The sequence below is a fragment of the Ursus maritimus genome, unplaced genomic scaffold (assembly GCF_017311325.1).
Source record: "Ursus maritimus isolate PB19 unplaced genomic scaffold, ASM1731132v1 scaffold_11, whole genome shotgun sequence".
In the NCBI taxonomy this organism is placed as follows: Eukaryota; Metazoa; Chordata; class Mammalia; order Carnivora; family Ursidae; genus Ursus; species Ursus maritimus.
In genome coordinates this window covers 64,330,777-64,348,929 of record NW_024423453.1, presented here as the reverse complement: position 1 = coordinate 64,348,929, position 18,153 = coordinate 64,330,777, and the positions used below count along the sequence as shown (strand labels likewise).

The 18,153-nt window shown below is 37.1% G+C and overlaps 1 protein-coding gene across 1 annotated transcript in view; it reads right to left on the bottom strand.

The window, feature by feature from the left end:
• INTS9 (integrator complex subunit 9) overlaps positions 1 to 18,153 on the bottom strand; it is a 103,458-nt gene that overhangs the window by 84,653 nt on the left and 652 nt on the right. The window lies entirely within an intron of this gene.

Sequence of the window (18,153 nt, the reverse complement as noted above, 5' to 3'; positions counted from 1 at the left end):
AAACTGACTGAGCCACCCAGGTGGCAACGCATACTGCTTTTGAGATTCATCCTTTTCGTTGCTATCAATAGTTCATTCCTTTCATTGCTAAGAAGTATTCCAATGTACAGATGTACCAGAATTTGCTTATCCATTCCCAAACTGATAGACGTTTGGGTTGTTGTTTCCAGTTTTTGCTGAATATGAAGAAGCAGTTATAGACATTCACATATAGGTTTTTGTAGGGGCGTATGATTTCAATTCTCTTCGGTAAATACTTAAGAGTGACACTGCTGGGCTATATATGTTTAAATTTATAAGAAACGACCAAACTGTTTTCCAAAGTAGAAATTTATCTTTAGCTTAAAAAAATTGGAGTTAGATTTTATTGCTGGGCTGTGTACCACAGTATTCAATATAAAGCATTAGCTCTAGGCATAAAATATTAGTTCCTGGGGAGCCTGGGTGGCTCAGTCGTTAAGCGTCTGCCTTCAGCTCAGGGCGTGATCCTGGCGTTCTGGGATCGAGCCCCACGTCAGGCTCCTCTGCTGGGAACCTGCTTCTTCCTCTCCCGCTCCACCTGCTTGTGTTCCCTCTCTCATTGGCTCTCTCTCTGTCAAATAAATAAAATAAATAAATCTTTAAAAAAATATATTAGTTCCTAACTTTGCCTCTGATTTGTTATTAGTCCAAACAAATCCCTAAATACTTTGGGCCTCAAATTTCTTCACCTGACAAATGAGGAGACTTAACCAGATTACTTCTAACCCTTCTCTTAACACAAAAATATTGCTTCTCACTATTCCATCATTTCACTGGGTTGACCAAACCTCCTTGCTCTTTTATATAACCTTTCATCAAGATGTGTTTATGCCACTATGTTCTTTACAACTGACTATTTGAAAATATGACATTATACAATTTATAACCTGGAAGGAATTCTAAGATCATCTAGTCCAAATACCTCTTTTAAAAATGAGAAACCTACCCTTACAGGGCTTGTGAACTTTTCTCTGTACCAACACCCTGAGTAAACATACATACATTTGTTGCCATCAGTAGTTAGAGTGCACAAGGAGATACTCCATGCCCCAAGAGGATGTATAAGATTCTTAGTGTGGCACGGAAAGAGGAGAGCACATTCTATTGAGAATCTCTGCCTTAACCCACACCATCCTGAGTTAAACTGGCTTCCGCTGAGCCAAATTTGCCTAATTTGGAACTATTATCCCTGCTAAGAATTTGGGCCAGGCCCTCCAACACTCAGAGACTTCTATAAATACATCTCAATTTTATTTGGTAATCTTTCACTTTCTTTCACTTTACATCTTGATTTTATCTTGCAGGAGAGCTGTTAAATGTGCCAATCATACTCACTGTCAAGCTGACTACACAGCTGGATAGAGGGATGATTTTCCATTTGAGCAGAAAATCTGCAGCATGCATGGTGAACACAGTGAAGCCACTTTCTGGTTGGAGAGTGGCTAGATAACACACTCAGCTGGGTAACTGACACATGGCTGCTCCTTCCTGCTTATTCTCTTCCTTGACTTGGCTCTCCATGCAAATGAGTAAAGAAGCAGAGAGTGGTCTAAAAACCCAACAGCCCAACTTAAGTTCAGGAAGGGTGGGAATGCTGACAGTAAATATTAAGGATAGGAGAGGAAAATAGGTAGGGGTTGGCTTGGGAACAAACACCACTGGCTGTCTGGTACCAGAACTTTAAAAATGTTAAAAAGTAATTAGAGTTGATGCACTGATAAGTTCACAGAGCTATGCATATGACCCCATTTATGTAGATACATAATTTAAAAAAAGACTGAAAGCACATACCATGCTGGTAAAAAGTGGTTACTTCAGGGGAGAGGGTGATTGACAATACTGCAACTTTCACTTTCTACTTTAGATACGCCTCAGTTTTTTTTTTTTTTTTTTAAGATTGTATTTATTTATTTGACAGAGAGCAGGAGACAGAGTGAGAGAAAGCACAAACAGGGGGAGCAGCACAGGGAGAGGGAGAAGCAGGCTCCCACAGTGAGCAGGAAGCCCGATGCAGGGTTTGATTCCAGGACCCCAGAATCATGACCTGAGCAGACTGCAGACGCTTAACCGACTAAGCCACCCAGGCGTGCCCCTCGAGTTCTTTTTAAAACCAAATTTCGACCAGTGTTTTTTTTGGATCAGAATTTTTTTTTTCTCTTTTGGAATACAGAGTAATTACCATAGAAGTTTCTATTGGCAATAAAGTTTTTTTTAAATTAACATATAGTATATTATTAGTTTCAGAGGTAGATTTCAGAGATTCAACAGTTGAATATAACACCCAGTGCTCACTACATCACTTGCCCTCCTTAAGGGCAACAAAGGTTTAAAAGAGGTTGAGAGTAAAGAGATAACAGCATTTTCAGGAAAGAAGGAATACGGGAGACAGAGTTAAGGGTAGAAATAGCTAAGGGCAATAATAAATTAAAATAATAAGTACTACTCTAACCTAATCTTTCAAAGATTTATTTATTTATGGGGGGGGGAAGGGCAGAAGGGAGAGGAAGAGAGACTCTCAGGCGGACTCTCTGCTGAGCCCGATTTGGGGCTCAATCCCAGGACCCTGAGATCATGACCTGAGCCCAAACCAAGTCAGACGCTCGGCCAACTGTGCCACCCAGGCACCCCTCTAACCTAATCTTTCATACCAACTATGTAAATACCTACACTTCAGAGTAAAAGCTGTGCTCCACCACCATCAAAAAGAAATTGCATTAAAGATCATATATGACAGGCCTATGAGTTGTTTTTGTTCTATGATGTTTGCTTTATTTGTGATTGGTTTTCAGGTGTTCAATGAAAATTATTAACCCAGTATGTCCTCTAAGAATAAAAGCAGCAAGACTGATAAAAGTGCTAGTAAAAAGCAACATATAATTATGATGGATAAAGGTAAAGAAACTTTTAAGAGGAGAAAGAGATATGGGAATGATAAGTATTATTTATGGGATGAATTATGTAAAAGAAGAGGCAATTTAAAGGCAATGGAATTTATACAAATTGTTGAAAATTTGCAGCAATGAGCAAGAAAAAAGGAAAAAGGTTAACAAAATGGTAAACTAGTAAGTGGCTAAGATCAGCATCAAAAAGGGAACTTATTAGTTTAATATTAATTCAAGACTAGGAGTTTATTCTAGTCATATTAAAAAAAGTTGTGCACTTTTTCTCCCCGTCAAATCACAGATAATGCATTGGTTCAAGGTTCAATGTCCAGACAAATGCAGACATCAGAGTTAAGCATTAAGGAAAGAGCACAGATACTATGGTCACAAGAGAGTTTCCTGGGCATTTGTGTAGATAACTGGGAAGAGGTGTTACCTAACCAAACAGACTTTCTTTCTTTTCCTTCCTTTCTTTCTTTTTTTAAAGATTTATTTATCAGAGAGAGAGAATGGGGGGAGAGGGAGAGAAGATCTTCACACAGACTCCCTGTTGAGCGTGGAGCCCAATTCGGGGCTTGATCTCACCACCCTGAGATCATGACCTGAGCTGAAACCAAGAGTCGAACACCCGACCGACTGAGCCATCCAGGCACCCCTCTAACAGACTTTCAATGTTGACAAAACTGTTCTACTTAGGGGGCAATAATGGGTATTAGAAATAATACATATCGGCACAGAGAAGAATATTCCTAACTCAGTCTTTAAATGAATATGTTTCTGGGTGGACTGGGGAAAAGCCCCTTTCAGTCACTTCAGATTTGCAAAGAAATGGATTTACAAACTGCTTTTCATTAAGTAAAGAAGTTTATAAAAACAGCTACCATTGATTGAGCACTTCATGCTGGGTTCTTCACATACATTTATATCTGGACAAAAACCAGGCTATCAGCAATTAGTTTTGGGGTCTAGAAAAAGTTTTTCAACTAAAAAATTTCCTACTAGTCACACAGTTAACATGTCAGGGGTCAGGGTAAAGGAAAGAGTTTTCCTTTGCCTGTACCATCTGGGTCCTTGGGAGAAAAGAGAAGAGGCAGCTTCTTTTACGAATTAATAATGACCCTACAAAAATGGCAGCAGAGAGACCCATACTTACTAGAGAAAGTAGTTTGATTTTGATTTTCAGTTTGTTGTGGTTGATAAAACACTTATTTAAAAATCTTTGTATGGAATCCTAGCAGAGAAATTCTAAAACTTTAGGGAAATATTTGATATAATCCTGGCATAGAAAAGGACTTTTAAGTGCCACCCTAAAGCCATGATCCGAGAAGAAAATAACGATAGATTTGTTTATTTATACTAAAAACTTTAGTATGCTCAAAACTACTCTAAAACAAGGCAAAAAAAGATATACTGGCAAAAACCATTTGTAAAACCAAGACGAAGAACTGATATCCTTAATATATAAAGAACTCTATTAACTGAGTAAGAAAAAGACAAAGACTGCAACAGAAAAACAGGGAAAAACCACAAACAGGTAATTTGTAAAAGAATATAAAGGGCCCCCTAATAATACCCAAATCACCAAAAACAAATGCAAAGACGGTCAAACTTCTACAAGTAATAGAAGTGCAGATTAAAACTATACTGTGAGGAAATGGTCTGTCCAAACACTCACCTGAAGAAACTAATCATGAGGATATGGGGAAATGGAAACTCTCAGTTACTCCTGGTAGATGAAAATGAAAGAACTTCTGAAAAGCAATCTTGAATCAAAATTTAAAATGCACATGTATAGTCCTTGACCTCACCATTCTACTTAAGGAATTTACTTACACTAAGCAAAAAAACCAGATGGGTGCAAAAAAAGTTGTGCAAAAAAAGTAAATAACTATGTTCTCTTGAGCACTGTGCAGGACAGTTAGGGGATGGAAACCACAATGTTCAAGAGCAGAATAAAACCACATAATGTAATAGTATAAAAATAACCCAAATGAGCAATACAAATATTTAAAATGGAAAGGCTTGTGACAGAGATAGTTGTCTCATTATCTGTATCCCCCTCTGTCCTTTTATAGGAGAACCCCAAATCTCAGCTGGAATTATAGCCACCTGGAATAAAGACCATTTCCCAGTCTCTCTTGCAACTAGACGGCAGCAATGTAAATTCTGGCCAAAAGATAGATCAAAGGGGTATGTGCAACTCAGAGAAACTAACAAAGGGAAGGGGCACCCTTTCTCTGCCCCTTCCTCCTTCCTCCTGGCTGGAAATAAGGACCTCAGCTTTAGCTGGTACAGTCATATTGGATCACAGAGAGTAAGCCACATACTGAAGATGGTGGGACAATAAGCCAGCAGGGAGAGTCTGGGTCTCTAAGGATCATGGACCTGCCCTATCAGCCCTGGACTATTTTCCCTCAGACTTCATTTACATAAGAGAGAAACATCAACCCTATTTAAGTCATGGTTATTTCAGCCTTCCTATCACTCAGTGGAATCTAATCCTAACAGATTTATAACTTAAGAGTTACTGATATAGAAGGATGTCATTGCACACATCCAGCAGAGCAGATTACACACCAAAATGTTAAACAGTGATTATTCTAGGTAGTGAGATGACAGGTGATCTTTGTTTCCTTCTCTATAGCTTTCAATTATATTCTGAAAAAAAATTTTATGAGTATTTATTGATTCTATAATTTTTTGAGGAAAGCATTCCAAAAATTCGAGTGAATTGAAGAAACAAGCTTTATTTAGTCCCTCTGCAGAACTCTGATAGTTCAGTCAGATTGATTTCTTTTTAAAAGAAACCATGCTGTGTTTGCCTGACAGTCTCCCACTGAACTGCAGCAGCTTGCCAAGCCCATAAATAGGTTTTACCAGGCTGAGTTTCTCAGGGTCCCTTCCAGAACCCTACAAAGAGATGGTAATCCCACAGGTAGTTGGCCAGTCCTCTGGGGAGTTGCTCTTTATACATGGGTGACATAGGTTCGGCAACAAGTCAACAGTTTCCATCCCTTAAAATTTCCAGGTCAACAACGTGTTGAATTAAAGCCAGACACAAATGAGAATATACATGGAAGTCTAACTAGATAAAAATTCATCAAACTACATGCACACTTGAAATTTATGCTACTTTAACTATATGAAAATTATATGAAAAAAAAATCTGAAGATGGCATCACACTTTCTAGTGATTTATCTATATCCAAGCTGTTGATGTAACCAAGAATATTCTATGCATTTATCAGCTCTGCAGGAAAGGGACCCTTGCCCAGCTTTTTCTCAATATAGGTGAATGTCAAGGAATTCACTGTCTCTGTTCTTTCCTTTTTTCCTATCTGGGTATTGTTCTTATACGGTGCCTATCAACTGGTCCCACGGATTGTTGAATTCTCTGGATCCCTTTTAGCTTTTGATGTATCTATGAATTCTGTTACTGCTTATGAGATAACCTCATAAAGTACTTAGAAAAATCTTGTCCTAAGTAAGGTAAATTCTGACTTTGCATTTGCTTTGACACATTTGCTAAACTCCCTAATTATTCTTGTTTTGATTATATTTCACTTTTCAAAATATTTTCTGTAACTGCAGTGAATCACACTTTTTGATTTCACATTCCAAAGTTTTTCTTAAGTGTGTAAAATACAGTTCTTCCAACTCCTTTGTCCTAGATTTCCCAACAGATGAATTTATAGGCTCCATGTGTTTACACATTCTTTACTTTAAAGTAAAGTTTTAGGGACGCCTGGGTGGCTCAGTGGGTTAAGGGTCTGCCTTCGGCTCAGGTCGTGATCCCAGGGTCCTGGGATCAAGTCCCACACTGGGCTCCTTGCTCACTGGGGAGCCTGCTTCTCCCTCTGCCTGCCACTCCCCCTGCTTGTGCGCGTGCGCGCTCTCTCTCTCTCTCTCTGACAGATGAATAAATAAAATAAATAAAATCTTTAAAAAAAATCTTTTAAAAAAAGTAAAGCTTTAAAGTTCCCAAACTTCCTCGAAATAGATGTTTTTTAAATATCCTTATTCTGCTACTGTCCAAACCACTAAGTCTCGTATGCAAAGTCACCACTGTGGCTTCAATCTACCTTTCTAACTTTCATTCCTGATAACCCCCAGCAATCCCACCCCTGACCCAATGGCAGGGACACAAAACTTAGCCTCTGAGATACCTGCCAGCCAACATACTTTTCAAGGCCAACTCAAATTTGACTTCTATAGGCAACTTTGACTTTCTGGTTGGAAAACATCTTTCATAATCCTAACCTTACATACCTCACTACTGCCTTTATCACATACCCCACTACTGCCTTTATCACAGTCTATTACTAAAACTGCATACAGTCACATACATACAGAGCATACACAATACACTGTGTCCATGGTTTGTTAAATAGTCAGTTACTGATAGTAGGATCTATGTCTTACTCATCTTTAGTATGTCCCAAGGCATCAAGGAGGTTTTGTTTGAGATAGGCATTTAATAACATTTGTTGGATCATGCAGCCAAACAAAGGATTTTTGTTATTGCTTCTCTTATCTGTTAATTTTAACTATCACATAGCTGTTCATCAACAGTTTCTTCCTATTGGATTTACATAGCTTGAATCAAATACAGCTTAAAATAAATAAGTCCTTGCCTAGGGCTCTGAACCCTTTTTTTGTTTCCACAGAGATTTTTTTTTTTTTTGGTGTGGTAATTATGTTTATTTTAACAGACCGATTTGTTTACATTTCTTGCCTTTATCAGGCCTGTCTCTTAAGTACAGAGAGAGAAACTATTTCTGGCTGTTCTGTTTTCCAAGGAAAGCCTGCAATTTTCTCTTAAGGTCATAGAAGTCTTTTACTTCTGTGAATCTGCTATACACCACCCAAGACTTTAAGTTATAAAAACCATTGTTTTCTCAAAAGTCTGGAAATGGCTTGGAAGATATAATTAACTGCCTAGAGCAAACAGTACAACACAAATAGATCTCCCCCTTAAGAAATGACTTATTGTTGGTCTATATGAAAGAATCTCACTTTATTAGTGACTAGAAAATTCTGGAGCAAGAAAGTAGTTAGCTATGGCATGTAAATTAAAATATACAAAAATTTCAAGCCGAAAGTTGATCTAACAGTGACATGTTGAGTTTAAAGCAGCATGTCCATTTATGTCAGAAATAGAACAGAGATGTCTACCAGCACCACTCCTATTCCAAACTAACTTGCAAGTATAAGCCAATGCAATTACACCACAGAAAAAAATGAGGTTTAAAAGATTATCTGCAAAGTTATACGCCAGGAAAACCCATGAGAATTCACCGGAATAACTACTAAAAATTAAAAGAAAGAATTCAACAAGGGGCCGTAGAGAGAATACAAAAAAGATATACCCTTCTTGTATGTAAACTATCTAGGAAAAGATACCAATTATAGTAACAATAAAAAAGATAATTTTTAAGAAAAGGTTTAAATAAAGGAAAAGCCATTTGTTCCGTAGACTCAATGACATGTTGAAAGAAATAAGTCAATTCTCTCCTTACATTTTATAAATTTAGCCTGATTCCAATAAAAATATGAGAGAGATTTTACCGGGAATTAATAATTCTCAATTTTATAGGACATCTAAAGTTCTAAATTTTATGTGGAAAAAAAATGAGAGCAGTCTGGAAAATTCTAAGGTAGAGAGCAATGAGTGGGAACAAATACTACAAGATATTAAAATACACTCTAAAACTACAAAAAATAAAAATGTAGTACTGTAAAATAGATCAAGTGGGATAAAAGAGTTGAGTAGAAAACAGAAATACAGATGTTTTTGTAGACACATGAAAAGATGTCCTACATCTTACACACAGGAGAAAAAATTTTTAAAAAGTATAATGACAGACCATTTTTTCACTTTTCAGTGAGGAAAAAATAAAGACAGTTTGATGGTTATATTGTAGTGGTACACTGAGATATGCTGCTGGAGACAGTGTAATCTGATAAGTCTCTATGGGGGCATTTTGGCAATAAAATGAAATAAAAAATGCGCATACACTTTGAACCATCCATTTCACCCAGAAATGTATCCTACATATATACTTCCAGAGATGCTCACAAAGGAGATTATCATGCAACATGATTTCTAACTGCAAAAGATTGGAAACAACATAATGCTCATTGATGAAGGTTTGGCCAGATAAATTATGCATACCTAAACAACAAAACACTGTACAACTGATTTATTTTCTAGCAACGGTATGAACATAGTTTTGAGATACACTGACACTAATTTCGTATGTTACATTTTATATTAGTAACAACCATGCCCTAAACTTTTAACAATGAATGATTTTCAAAATCGTCATGAGGGGTGTAGGTGGGGGTAGAACTATATCTTCCAGCCTAACATCCATAATTCTAAACTCATCCGTTAGACAATAAAAATACAAAGTGTCTGTTAGAAGTATTTTTAAAAAATATCTGAAAGGAACACTGGAAATATTTCATTGTCTACAATGAAAGAACTATGAAAACAAATGACCCAAGATCTTACTAAATGCAGACTCTGATTCATTAGGTCTGAGTATGTAGTGTTTTATAAAATGAACAAGTCCTAGATATTGATATGAAATGATAGGTAAGATACATTTCTAACTTAAAAAAGAAAAAGGAATTCGCAAAACCAGTGTGGGTAGGATATCACCATTTATGTAGAAAATAAAAAAGGGATGGAAGTTACATAAATGTAAATCCACAGAGTATCTCTAAAGGGTACAAAGGAAACTGATAACTGAGATTGCTCTTGGGGAGGAAGATAAAGAGAGGAGCAGATCTCTTCACTTTTTTTTTTCTCTTAAACTTGCACATTTTTTTTTAATTAAACAATGTACAATACATTACCTATCTAAAAAAATAGAAAGAGATGCTCAACATCAGTAAGCATTAGGGAAATGTAATGAAAATCACGCCCGTTAGGATGGCTATTATCAAAACAAACAGAAAATGACAAGTATTGGTGAGTGGTGAAGATGTGGAGAAATTAGAACCCTTGTGTATTGCTATTGGGAACATAAAATGGTGCAGGTGCACATGCTGTGAAAAACAGTACGTTCGTTCCTCAAAAAGTTAAACAGAGAATTATCACGTGATTCAGCAATTCTATTCCTGGAAAAATATCCCAAAGAATTCAAAGCAGAGATCTGAACAGATACCTGTACATCCATGTTCAAAGCAGCTTTATGTGGTGTACACATTTGATGGAATATCATTCAGCCTTAAAAAAGAAGAAAATTCTGACACACGCTACAACATGGATAAACTTTAGACGGATGGTGATGGTCACTCAACCATGTGGATGTACTTAATGCCACTGAACTTTACTTAAAAATGGTTAAAAGTTGGGGCGCCTGGGTGGCGCAGTCATTAAGCATCTGCCTTCGGCTCAGGGCATGATCCCAGGGTGCTGGGATCGAGCCCCACGTCAGGCTCCTCCGCTGGGAGCCTGCTTCTTCCTCTCCCACTCCCCCTGCTTGTGTTCCCTCTCTCACTGGCTGTCTCTCTCTGTCAAATAAATAAATAAAATCTTTAAAAAAATGGTTAAAAGTTAATCTTATGTTGTGTATATTTTACTTCAATTTCTAAAAAATGTAATGCACAAACAGAAAATCTGAAGAGACCTGTAGCAAGTAAAGAAAGTGAATTAGTCAATTAATAATCTGCCCCAAAAGAAAAGTCCAGGCCCAAATGGCTTCACTGATGAATTCTATCACACATTTAAAGAAGAAATGATATCAATTCTTTGAGCACTCTTCCAGAATACAGAGGAGGAAGGAACTCTTCCCAACTCATTCTATGAGAAAAATATTACTCTGATACCAAAACCAAAGACATTACAAGAAAACTACAGAACAATATCTCTAGTGAATATATATGTAAAAATCTTCAACAAAATATTAGCAAACCAATTCTGGTGATATGTATAGAGGACTATATATCATGACCAAGTGGGACTTATACTTGGAATGTAAGACTGACTTAACATTCAACATTCACCCAAGGTAATATACCATCTTAATATAATAAAGGACAAAAACTATATGATCATCTTGATACCCCCACCCAAAAGCATTTGATAAAATCCAAGACCCATTCACGATAAAAATGCTCAATAAACTAAGGATAGAAGAGCACATCCTCAATTTGATTAAGGGTATCCACAAAAAACCTACAGCTCACATCATATGCAGTAGCGGAAGAGTAAATGCTTTCCCCCTCAGATTGGGAACTGGGAAAAGATTGAGAGGATGTCTGCTCACACCACTTCAACATTGTACTAGAGGTTCTAGCCAGTGCAATCACGTAAGAAAAAGAAATGCAAACATGGAGATATTAGAAATGGAAACCTTCCACATAACGATAGCCCCAAAGTGAAAACAATCCTTATGTTCATCAAATGGTACATGGATAAGCAAAATGTGGTATACTCATAGAGTGGAATATTATTAAACGGTATATGCCACAACATGGGTGTACCTCGAAAACATTATACTAAGGGCAAGAAGTCAGACACAAGAGACTGCATATTGTAGTAGTTAATTTATATGAAATGACAAGAAAGCGCAAATCTACAAGACAGAAAGTAGATAAGCAGTTGCTTGAGCCTGGAGGTAGTAACGGGGATTGACTGCTAATGGACATAAGGGATCTTTTCGGAGTGATGGAAGTATGCTAAAACTGGATTGTGGTAATTGTTGCATAACTCTAAATTTACTAAAAGTCACTGCACTTTAAATGTATGAATTCTGTGGCATGTAAATTATACCTCAATAAAGCTGCTTTAAAAATGTAAAAAAAAAAAGGTAATGGTTATAATAATAATATCCTCTACATTATTAATACTACTGCTTGTTTACTCATATTTCCACGTGCTAGAAAAACATATGGGAAGGAAGATTTATTAAATTGGAACATCTAATTATGCCTTCCTCTCTTTCACTGAAATAGAAAAATGCAGAAATATTGTATTTAGGAAAAGAGTATCTTTGCTTAGGCCATAAATCTGAGGAATGGATTATGCAAGACCTTTTAATTATTCACCTCCACCCTCTTCATAAACATGAATGATGAAAAATAAACTGTACCTTAAGGGCCAAAAGGGTTTTCGTTTTGCAATTCCTATTAAAAAATCACCTTCTTGAACACCATCTATCTGATTATATATCCTTGAAAGAGCTAAAGTTCATTCAGTTGTGCTTTCAATAAATTTAAATGTTTCAGACCTTCAAGGCATTTCCTTTAGATATATGGTCAATCAGGGACAATTGAAACTTCCTGTTTTTCTCACAGTAAAGTTCCCATCACATAGACTTGATCACTGAGTGCCTAGGGGTTTTCAAACTGACTTGTTTCCCTTTACAGTCTTTCTTATTACCGTTCATCCTTTTGGTTTGCAGTCTTGCCTTTTTTCATGATCTCTGCAAATTTTGGCATCTACCTTTTCCTCAGTCCTTCCTGATATATCAAGTTTTAGCTTCATCTCACAGATCATCCCTTTCTGGGGATGATGGGGGATCTCCTCTGTCATTTATGCACACTTGGCCTGGCTGCCTCTCCAATCCATTTGATCTCATAATACTGCCATCTTAATTACTACACCCATGCATCAGCATTTTCAAAGCAACACCACAGAGTGTTTAAAAAATTCCTCTTAAAGATTCTTATGACACCATTTTTTTTTTTTTTATATAAAGAAATGTGTTTCCCCTTTCTGGTACATTTTCCCACATCCATATATCACTACTATAAGGATGTTTTACTAAATATGGCTGAAGTTTAAGAGACAAGAGGGTGTGAGGATTGATGAAAAAGAAAGTTGCATTAGTAAGACACATAGTAAGAGTAAAGAAACAGATGGCATTGTTGGCAAGGGGGAGGAAATGCATTCTCATACACTATTGGTACAATGGTAAACTAGTGGGCAAGTCGGCCATAACTACTAAAATTTTAAGAAGGCATATTCTTGGATACAATTAAATGCATTATTTGACCATTACATTAAAAAAATACTTGAGCCACTGCCTGATGATGTCTCTACATCAGAAATTCACTGTAATATTATTTGAATTGCACAGTAAGCCCACTAGACATTACTTTCCATAAAGGCAGGAGGTAAATCTGTTCTGTTCCCAGTACCTCGAGCAAGGCCTAGCACAGAGGAGACAGTTGGTCAGGAAGATTTGTTGAACGAATAAATGAATAATAATGGAGATTTGAGGGGCCACGTATGCCTGGACCTCTGTTGGTATTTAGCGAGCCAGGAGCAAGTTTTCCATTTAGAATGTTGGGTTTTACTGATTTCCATGCCATGCTACACTCTTGGCCCTTGTCTGTCAAGTACACTTTGCTGATCATCAGAGCCAACAGCAGTGGCATTTGAGTGCTCAAAGCAAACCAGGCACAAAACAGATATGCTACTGTAGTTATATGCAACACTAATGCTGTCATGCTTATATTGTGAGTCATATATATATTTTTCAATTCAACTGTTATTGCTGGAAAAAATCTATTACTGGTGTACTTTTTTATTTCCACCTTAAGCATAAAAGATCTAATCTTCAGAGTAACAACAATTATGACTTTGAAATGCCCCAAAGTAAAATATCCATTTTTATTTCAGAGCACTGCTGAATAAAGTATGTGACTTGGCCTTATGTTACACATTGCTTTTCAGTTTGAGGAAAGAAAGGAAAAAACCTATCATACTGAGGTGGTGATAAAATATGACCTTTCGGAAGCTCGAAATGATATTACATCATAAAGACACACGAGGGCACTCTAATCAACCAGCAAAGAGAAACAGAAAAGATAGTGAAATCAGGTTGACATTTTAACAACTGCACCATAATAGGTGAATTAATAAGCACTGGTAAAATTGTGAATGCTTGTAATTTATAGCAAGAGATTGTCTATTCTTGATCCAAGTTCTAAGAAGCCAAAAGCATTCTGCGATTCTGGAAATGAGAGAAATAATCTATCACTCTCAGATCCAAGGTGAGGAATAACCACACCCCTTTCTAATGATTGGGGCAGAATTTGCCCATCTCAAGCAAAGATCTTGGAGATCATCTACAGTTCCACTTGGTGTTTTATTTGTCTCCCACTGGGAACAGTCCATGAATCCATTTCTTTGCTCTGTTTTCCCAGGAGAAATGGTGAGTTAAAAGTTTGAGCCTTCCCCAAAAAGCCAGTAGTACCAAAACAGCACTTTGTATAAAGGAGCACAGATCACTGAAGAACATTTCCTGGGTTTTTAAATTTGTAAATACAACTACAGCATATAATTTCCTCCATCAAATTCAAAAAGTATAGCATAACAAGCATTTAAACGACCTTTCTTTCAGAACTAACAAAAGAGCAACAATAACTACAGAGAGCCATGGGTTCTGAGGCAATCAGGTTCATTCACTATATTATCACTAATTTTTTTTTTTAAGATTTTATTTATTTATTTGAGAGAGAGAGAGAGAACACAATCAGGGGGAGAGGGACAGGGAGAAGCAGACTCCCTGCTGAGCAGGGAGCCCAACTCAGGGCTCAATCCTGGGACCCCAGGATCATGACCTGAGCCAAAGGCAGACACTAACTGACTGAGCCACCCAGGGCCCAGATTATCACTAATCTTAAAGTCATATTCAAATTTATGCCTCAGTAAAATCATAAACAATTTCCTGTCATCAATCTTTGGGGTCAAATGTAAGAGTTTAAATGGAAAGTATTAAAACTTTGAATGCCAGGGGTATACTGCGGTTGCATAATAAATCTTTGTTGACTTAATAAACTAGAAGATTCTCTCCATCTCTGGATCCATAGAAAGTATGACACATGCTGCATTCTTGAACTACTTCTTACTATCTTATTCACTTTAACCTTCCTCTATTTGAATGACTAAACTCCTGGATATGATATTTTAAACTCAATTTGTCAATGTATTCAGTATTTTTTTGTTCCTCAATGTTTTTGCTAAGGACCCTGATAAATTCTAGTTTCTATCCTTTCCCGAATTGGCCATTGGGGTATACCCAGGTAGGCTCAATTTACACTAAAAACAGAACAGCCTCTAAAATATGCTGATTTAGAGGATACACTTCTAATTTTCCTGTTCTTTAAAAATGATTCTGGTTAACTGAAGGTGCCAATAAGTTTTCTTCAGTTAAACAAAGCTGCCTGAATATTGCACAATATTATAGACAGTAATTAAAATCCTTTGAATTGGTAGCTTTCTAAGAAGGAGATATCCAAGGAATATTTTATAATGACATTCGTGGTCTTCCCTTGGGTGTGTGAAAAGCCACCAAAAGAGTGATGTATAAAGTTAGAGAACTATAAATGCTATTACAGAGGTTAAATTGGGTAGTATAAAAACTAACTTGGGCACTTGCTGAATTGGTATGGTCTGATATGGAGCCCTTTATATTATCAAGGAAGTTTCCAAACTTTAATTTTTTACCAAAAATCTTTTTTAAAGATCTTAATTTAATCAAACTCACATTTAAAGCTAATTTTAAAAACAGCCTGGAAAAAATTCTCCCAGTATGCATTCTGGCTTCCTTTTATTAAGAGATAACATATGCCAGGTACTTTGCAAGGTGCTGGAATCCTGGCCCTCACTAAGGAAAAGAATCTTAAGGAAGGAACCCAGGATTCAGATCTTGGTTCTACTACTTTTTCCCTCTGTGTAAATTTGAGCCATTTCACTTTTCTGAGGCTCAGACTTTATCTGTAAAATGGGAATACTATCACCTAAATCAAAGGAGTAAGTGGGACACTACATGGTACCTAGCACAGTGCCTGGCACACAGTAACTGCTCCACAAAAGGTAGCAATTATTATTATTATTATTATTATTATTATTATTATTATTATATTATTTTACTCCAATGGATATTGCTTATTTTAATGTTTTAAATACACTCCTTAATTTTTCTTATCAATAGTCACAAACCTTGATAATCCTTCAGAGATTATTCATTCAACAACTACTCAGTGACATACTATGTGTCAGGCCCTGGGAATATATGAGGGAGGAAAGACATAAAACCAATAACTAGCAGTGCTACAAAAAGAAAATGTGCCAAGGAAGCATATTAACAGGAGTAACCAATTCAAGGAAACCTTGAAGAAGTACTAAACAGAGACCTGAGATATATGAAGAAATAAGGCAGGCAAAAAAGCACTGAAGGCAAAGCAGCACACTTAAAGTCCCAGAGGCAAAAGTATGGTGAGTTTAAGGAACTGGAAGATGGGCAATATAATTGGAACCAGGAGAGCAAGGGAGATGAGGGGTAAGTATGAGCCTGGAAAGGTAGGCAGGGCCATATTCTGCAGGACCAAGTAAGCCAAGTAAGAATTGTAAGACTTTATCCTAAGGGCAAAGGAAGCTACTGAGGGGTTTTATGGAACTCTGCAATTTAAAACAACTTCTGAGATGCACAGTAAATAGACTGGATGGGATTAAGATTGAAGACAGGGAGATCAGTTAGAAAGTATTGTTGAATTCCAAGTATCAAGTGAAAAGAGCCAGTACAAAGGCAGTATTAGTGGGACTGGAGAGAAAGAGACTTATTCAAGAACAGAGGTAGCATCAATCAACAAGATGTGGTAATAGATTGTGCATGGGGAGGGTATTCTGGGAAGTCATAATCTCAAAAACAGGAACGTGCTCAATAAAATGTACTTCTGTGTTTCATGATATGAATGTAAAGCATGGTTCATTACTACATATTCCTGAAGCAGTATACAAAGTTAAAAATTTTGGGCCACGGGATGATTTATTTCAACTTTATGAGGCATGACACACAAAAAACTTACTAAGTGAGCATCAGTGTTTTTGAAACCACTTTGCTATGTTGATGGTAATTCTGCTTTAAAGATCTAACAACTACCAAATGAGTTTTAATATGTAACACACGGATTGAAAGTAAAGAGGGAGGGACTATAGATAGAACACTTCCTCTTCCTAGGAGGCATATTTTGGTTCTTAAAGGAAAAAATAAGTTTCTACTCTTTTCCCTTCCATGTTTCCACATCTGTAAATATATTACGCAGGAGGATATTATGAGCCAAAACAAGGTATATGTAAAGTAAATCTTGGCTCTCTGAGACTCTCAGCCAAATGCATTTTTATGGAAAAAATTGTTTCACACTGCATGCCTTCTCACCAAATATGATTTAACATTTACTGGGGATGCACGGTCTGTGCCTCCAATCACTTAGGTGCAAGCTCTTTTGCACCTGTAACCTGAACCCTCTTCATGGAAGGCCCTGGCCTACTCATCTTTCTTATCAGTTTGGGTCCTTTCCAGGAAGCGGTCTTCCACCTCTCCCCCACTCCATTACCTTCTCAATTCCCCAAACCCTGAACACGTTTTTATTTTACCATGAATTGCAATGAATTGTAATTTTGGCTTTCTTTCCTATCTTCATTAAATCGCCTCCTTCTATAGGGCAAGGCAGTGACTTTCAATTCTGCATTCCTAAATGTTTCACACTCAGACCCAGGAGCAAATTGACAGTCAAGGTTTACTGATCTGTGCCCTTCTCCCTACCTAAGGGCAGTTTTAAACGGCAGGAGTTTTGGAGCTGAATCTACTTTAATACTTTCTCTGACTTCTTTTCACAAAACGGCTGACACTTTGCAGAGTATAAGCCTGTACTGTGTGTGTGTGTGTGTGTGTGTGTGTACACACGCACGTGTGTGCACACTTTGGAAAAGTATGTTCAAATAAGAAAACAAACCTTTTGTTTTTGTATAAAAATCATAGAAAGTAAAGCTTGGCATACTTGGCTGCAGGAACATTAACTTTAAAAGGCTGAGAAACAGCATCTCACACCTCCTAATTAATGCTATTACTAATTCTATACAGGTAGAATAAACTAGTTAGATCTATGCACGGTAAGTAAAACGGCCCAAATTAAAGGTCTGAGAAGCTTTTCTAAACAAAATGTCTGGGTTTTGTGATGCAAAGACTTCTCCAGATATACTGGCTGGCATGTTTCCTCTAACCTTGGTTCATGCAGTCCGTGGGGGGAATACCTTAACACTTCCTCTCAGCCCACAGTATGTAGTGTTTAAGACTCAAATCCTCCAAAATCACACCCTGACTTCGTCCTTCTCTGAAGTCCTAGGGCAGCTAGGAGTCTATAATACAAAATTTAATAAGTGATTACCCTCTGTCCAATATTTCCTACTCTCCGCTCAGATCTAATAAAAGCCGCCTCAACAACGGTA